Raw genomic sequence first — 6,533 nt, forward strand, 5'->3', positions numbered from 1 at the left:
CACTGTGTGGCACCAGGCTGGGATGGGTACTGGAATGAGCCCAGATTCATGAAGGGCATTCATCTGATGGCTGCTGGGAACTGAAGCCATCAACTTGGGTTGATTCTCTTAATTCCTGACCATTTGGCCCTAAGCAGGACACTTCCAGGCTGGAAAGAACGATTTTAGTCCCCAAGCTCACTGTGTATTGGGCTTTTCAGCAAGAGAAGCTGAGGGAGCTGGGGTTGTTCAGCCTGGAGGAAAAGGAGGCTGAGAGGAGACCTTCTGGCTCTCTACAAGTTCCTTGAAAGGACCTTGGAGCCAGGTGGGGGTCAGTATCTTCTCCCAAGGAACAAGTGATGGGAGGAGAGGAAATGGCCTCAAGTTGCCCCAGGGGAGGTTTAGGTTGGACATAAGGAACAATTTCTTCCCCAAAAGGTCTCGCCCAGGGTGCCCAGTGCAGTGTTGAAGTCCCCATCCTCAGAGAGGTTTCAAAACTACATAGATGTGGTGCTGAGGGACACGGTTCAGTGGTGACCTGGCAGTGCTGGGTTAACAGTTGGAGTTGATGGTCTTGGAGTTCTTTTCCAACCTAAGTGATTCTCTGATTCTCTGACAGCCATCGAGGTTCCTGCCTGTGACAGTGGGCACACCATGAAGCAACCTCCCAGGGACGTTCCCTGCAGGTTGCTGGGTGCCCAGACAAATCATATTTCACATTTTCAGCCAGTTTCAACTGGTTTCAGCTGATGGTCAGCTCCACTGAAGGTCAGCAGTGCAAGACATCACAAAGCATTAGCTCAGGAGTTGAATCACTGCTGGATTTAGCTCCTTTTTGTTATTCCCTCAGTGTTCCTCATCTTCTCAGCAGCTGTAGGAGCTGCATGTCCCATGCTGGGCTGCTGGCCTCTCTCAGCCATATGGTGGTGAGGGCAGATGGCCCATCTGCTGAGCATCACCCACAGCCAGCAGCCACCTCCCATCCTGCTGGGGCCATAGGACAGGCCAGAGGGTGTGAAATGGGATTAGGAGCTCAGGGTGGGGTGTTTGAACAAACCCCCCAGCAAATCCCCTTAGCACAGCTTAGACTAACCAAACATAAATATCTAAACATCTCCTTGCCCTGCAGCCCAGGTCAGGGCTCACAAAGGCACTCCCTCCTTCTCCACATAGAACCGTGGAATTGTGTGGGTTGGAAAAGCCCTCTGAGATCATCCACTCCAACCTTCAACCCAACACCACCATGGCCACCAAACCATGTCCCCGAGTGCCATGTCCACGTTTGTTGGACACCTCCAGGGCTGGTGTCTGCACCACTTCCCTGGGCAGCTTGTGTCACACCAGCACCTTCAGATCTTTCTCCCCAGAGGTCCTTCCAGCAGTAGTCAGTTTCAGCAAACTCAATCTCTCTTCTTCTATTCAAAACAAACAAACAAAGAGATTTGTTTCTCTGTAGCCAAGTGTAGGAGCCAAACACCCCAGCTGGATCTCCTCAGCCAGGCTGAGAGGGGCAGGTTTGGAGTGGTCACCAGTCAGGCAGCCTTCCCTCTGTCAGCTCAGGAGCTGAGTGACACTTGCCATGGCCTGTCCTTCCTGTGGTTTCTGGTAGGAACACAACCCCAGCAAATCCCATGCCATGGAAATCATAGAACCATACAATTATTTGGGTTGGAAAAGCCCTCTAAGCTCATCAAGGCCAGATGTCAACCTAAAACCACCATGGCCACTAAACCATGGTCTCAAGTGCCATGTCCACAGCTTTCTTGAACACCTGCAGGCCCTGGGCAGCCTGTTCCAGTCTTGACCACTCTTGCAGGAACAAAATTGTTCCTAATCTCCAACCTAAACCTCCCCTGGCACAATTTCAGGCTATTTCCCCTCATTCTATCACCTGATACTAGGGAGAAGAAACCAACCCCACCTCAGTCCAACTCTTTTTCAGGGGGTTGCAGAGAGCAGTGAGGTCTCCCCTCAGCCTCCTCTAGACTTGTCGTAGTGCCTGGGACTGAAACTGGTGTCTTGGAACAGGAGCTAAGTGGTGGTTGATGCTGGTCTTTGTCTTCTTCTGTAGGTTCCTGCACCACCCCCAAAGCTTCTGCTGGTTTTGAAAAGCTGTGAAGAAAATCCCCTGACACTGAAATCCTACAAACTCTCTGGAGACCTGTCCATGAATCACCTGCTTTCAACTGGACAGTGAGCAGTGAAGGAGCTGACCTGCATAGATGTGAGGAGATGAGCTGGTCAGGAAGGGTTACACTGGTGTTGGAGTGAGCTGGTGTTTAACTCAGAGGTTGTGGATTTCTATCAGCTTATGGTGGGATATAGAAATCATTGGGACATTAGGAAGAAGTTCTTCACCATGAGAGTGGTGAAACACTGGAACAGGTTGCCCAGGGATGTAGTTGAGGCCCCATCCCTGGTGACATTTAAGATCAAACTTGATGTGGCCCTGGGCAGCCTGCTCTGGTTGGAGGTGTCTCTGCTGACTGCAGGGGGGTTGGACAAAGTGACCTTTGAGGGTCCCGTCCAACCTGATGCAATCTGTGACTGTGTAATATAACAAATTCCAGTTCTCCCAGACACCACCAGCAGGGTTACATCGATGAGCTGCATTTTTAACCTCTACATTATAAGCTCAAAATGTGTCCACTTTGTGTCCTACTTCAATACTTCATGTCTTAAATATTTTATTTCCCTGGAAGAACTTTGAACAGTAGGGAGGGAGCTGCAGCCAAAGGCATGAACAACCTGGTCTAGGCCTTGAGCAACACGGTCTAGTGGAAGGTTGTCCCTGCCCATGGCAGAAGGGTTGGAACCGGGTGGTCTTTAAGGTCCCTTACAACCCAAACCATTCTATGATGATTCTGTGACTAGTCTCTTGCTGGGAATCTGCAGGAATGGGCCATGCCAGCACCTCTGGAAGGGCCCTAATGAGATGACTGGGGTGCAGCCAAGCATCTTGGGGCACTGGGAATACTCTTGTGGTACCCAGGGCACTGCTGGGGATGGGCATGGGGACCTCCAGTGTGTTTGGAAGTGTCTGGGGTCTGTCTCATCACTGTTTAGCCAGGCTGTGCTTCTGCACCCTGTGTGTCTAGAGCTTGAGTTTCATTTTCTTGTTAGTTAGACTTCATCATGGCCTTTAATTCAGAAGCTGACTGTACAGGCCAGGTGTGGCTGTAAATAGGGGACTATGTTGTGTATATGTTAATATTTATCTGTAAAAAGAGCTGTACATAGGGGAGAAGACAGTGGCCCCAAGAATGTCTCCAGAGCTGTTTCTCTCTCAGCAATGCACAGGTGGGTAGCTACCCAAGCGTGCTGCTGGATCCCCGCATGAGGGGCTTGCTCCATTTGCAGCCCCCCTGTCTTTGACCCCACTGAGGTTTTTGTGCCGTGGCACAGAGCCCTTCTGGAGATGGTCGTCATGAGATGAGCTGGGTCAGGCCTCCTTGGCTGTCCTCTCACCTCTGGGTCTTGTGCATCTTTTAATAACATGGTCTCAGCCACAGGTTGATGGTGTGGGGGCTGTTACCCAAATCTGAAGGGGTTCCTGCAGCCTCTCCAGCCAGCCCCCAGAGCAGAGGGAAAGCAGCAGAGGGAAGGAGGGGTGTGCAGCTTGGGAAGGGACCCCAGCCATGCTCCAGATGGTGAGTGCCTGCTCCTCAGGCACAAAGCTGCAGGTCAGAGGCTGCCAAGCACTCATTTTTCACCTGTAAGAACATGAGGAGAAGGTTCTTTGGTGTGAGGGCGCTGGAGCCCTGGAGCAGGCTGCCCAGAGAGTTGTGGAGCCTCTGGAAAGATTCCAAACCCACCTGGACATTGTGATCCTGGGCAAGCTGCTGTGGGATGACCCTGCTTTAGCAAGGGGGTTTGAGTGGATAATCTCCAGAGGTCCCTTCCAACCCCCACCATGCTGGGATTTGGGGATTCTGTGATAAACTCCCCAGATGTCCCTCAAATAACAACGAGAGGGGGCCAGATACGCCAAGTGTCTCCCCGGGTGTGTTTCTGATGCATCACGACTGCTACGTTTCACCTCCCAGACCAGGAGCGGCACCTGTGGATCCATCATCTCAGAGGTGCAGGCTTCCTGATGGAGCACCACAGTGGTGGGGACGCTCCCACCCACGTCCCACAGCCCTGGGGACACAACACAGCTGAGCTGAACCCCGCTGGAGCCGCAGCTTGCTTCATCCACAGTCACACCTTGGCTGCTCCAGGCCTGTGCTTTGTCGCCCAAGCTGCTGGAGGACCTGTGGCTGTCCCTCAAAGTGTTCCTCTCTTGTACTCTCCGTAGCCTTCAGTGTATCCCCGAGTGCCTTACACAGCTCCTGAGCAAAGCTCCTGACCGTGAAGAGAAAATACACCCAGGGCTCCTTCAGGGGGGCCTGGCTCCAGCTCCCTTTGCACCCTGGATGCCAGCACCATCACCCCCCCACGCAAGGGGCAGCGGTGTGGATTTGCTTCAGGCTCAGGAAACAGCCTTGTGAGCCTGTGTGATAGACCCTGGACCTACCTATTTGGCAGAGGAGCCACCGTCACCTTATGCAAACCCCCTCCCAGAGACCATGTTTGTCCCCCGGGCTGGCACGCCGTGTCCTTGTCCCCTTGGAGAGCCCCAGAGACCAAGCCCTGACTGCTCCGTGTTGGGTTCAGCGCTGGAAGGGGAGTGGTCAGCCCCACAGAGGGGCTGGGATGAGCAGTTACAGAATTTTACAGTTATTTTTGTATGGTGATTCATATGATATATAGCAAGAGACTTTCTATTCATTTGTAAAATACCTAAAGTATTGTCAACTTTTAATAAAAAGAGACCTTTTAAACCCTTGACATCAGAGAAGCTGGGTTGGTTCTTGCCCCAGGTTGGGTTGGTTCTTGCCCCAGGTTGCAGACAGGTTGGGTTGGTTCTTGCCCCAGGCTGCAGAGAGGTTGGGTTGGTTCTTGCCCCAGGTTGCAGGGAGGTTGGGTTGGTTCTTGCCCCAGGTTGCAGGGAGGTTGGGTTGGTTCTTGCCCCAGGTTGCAGACAGGTTGGGTTGGTTCTTTCCCCAGGTTGCAGGGAGGTTGGGTTGGTTCTTGCCCCAGGTTGCAGACAGGTTGGGTTGGTTCTTGCCCCAGGTTGCAGACAGGTTGGGTTGGTTCTTGCCCCAGGTTGCAGAGAGGTTGGGTTGGTTCTTGCCCCAGGCTGCAGAGAGGTTGGGTTGGTTCTTGCCCCAGGCTGCAGAGAGGTTGGGTTGGTTCTTTCCCCAGGTTGCAGGGAGGTTGGGTTGGTTCTTGCCCCAGGCTGCAGAGAGGTTGGGTTGGTTCTTGCCCCAGGTTGCAGACAGGTTGGGTTGGTTCTTTCCCCAGGTTGCAGGGAGGTTGGGTTGGTTCTTGCCCCAGGTTGCAGACAGGTTGGGTTGGTTCTTGCCCCAGGTTGCAGACAGGTTGGGTTGGTTCTTGCCCCAGGTTGCAGACAGGTTGGGTTGGTTCTTGCCCCAGGTTAGAATCATAGAATTATTTGGGTTGGAAAAGACTTCTCTAAGATCATCAAGTCCAACCCTCAACCCAACAACACCAGGGCCACTAAACTGTGTCCCCAAGTGCCATGGGACAAAAGCAAACCTTTGGAGTTTTTGATTTGACTGACTTCTGGAGGTCCAAGGAAATTATTTTCAACCCCTTAAGTTTTACCTCAAAACAAGTATTAAATGGTGAGTGACAAAGGTTCCTGCAGACCCAGGACCTCCTGCTGAGCTGAGCTGAGGTTCTCACCTTGTCCCACCACTCAGCTACTGCTGGAATCAAGCCCACTTGAATCCAGGTTTGGAAATAGGGGGTAGGTGGATTGTTTCTGCTTGGAGGACATGATCTGCCATTGAATTAGAGAATGGTGGAGTCATGGAGTGTTTTGGGGTGGGAAGGGATCTTTAAAGCTCATCCAGTCTAACCCCCTGCAGACATCAGGGACATCTGCAACTGGAGCAGGTTGCTCACAGCCCCACACAGCCTGACCTGCAATGGTTCCAAGGATGGGATATCTACCACCTCTCTGGGCAGCCTCTCACCACCCTCAAACATTGCTTTCTTCTCTCCAGTCTGAATCTCCCTGCTTAGAAGTCTGTCCCCAGCTTTTTTTCTCGTCCTCTTTAAGCACTGCAAGGCCACCAGAAGGTCTCCCTGGAACCTTCTCTTCCCCAGCCGCCACTGGGATCAAGCCTACCCGGTGCCCTGCGAGGCGCAGCGGCGCCGCTGTCGGGAACGATGCTAGGCGCTGTGACAGTGTCAGGCGGTGACACTTCGCCTGGGGGGACAGAACCCTCCCCCAGACCCAGCGCCGGCCCCGCAGCCCCCGTGGGGCGGGGATGGGGAGCGGGAGGAGCGGCCAGGGCTGCGGTGCCGGTGCCATTCCCGTGCTGGGAGGTAGCTCTCCGGTGGCAGCGGGGCCAGGGCGGGGGGTCCCTGCGCCGCTTTTAACGCTCTTTGCAGCGGTCCCCGGGGCCAGCCGTCTGAGGAGAGCACTGGGCCCGGCACCAGCGGGGCGGCGGCGGTGGGGGTTGCCCTGGCCCACCCCG

The sequence above is a fragment of the Indicator indicator genome, chromosome 7, assembly GCF_027791375.1.
Source record: "Indicator indicator isolate 239-I01 chromosome 7, UM_Iind_1.1, whole genome shotgun sequence".
Lineage (NCBI taxonomy): Eukaryota > Metazoa > Chordata > Aves > Piciformes > Indicatoridae > Indicator > Indicator indicator.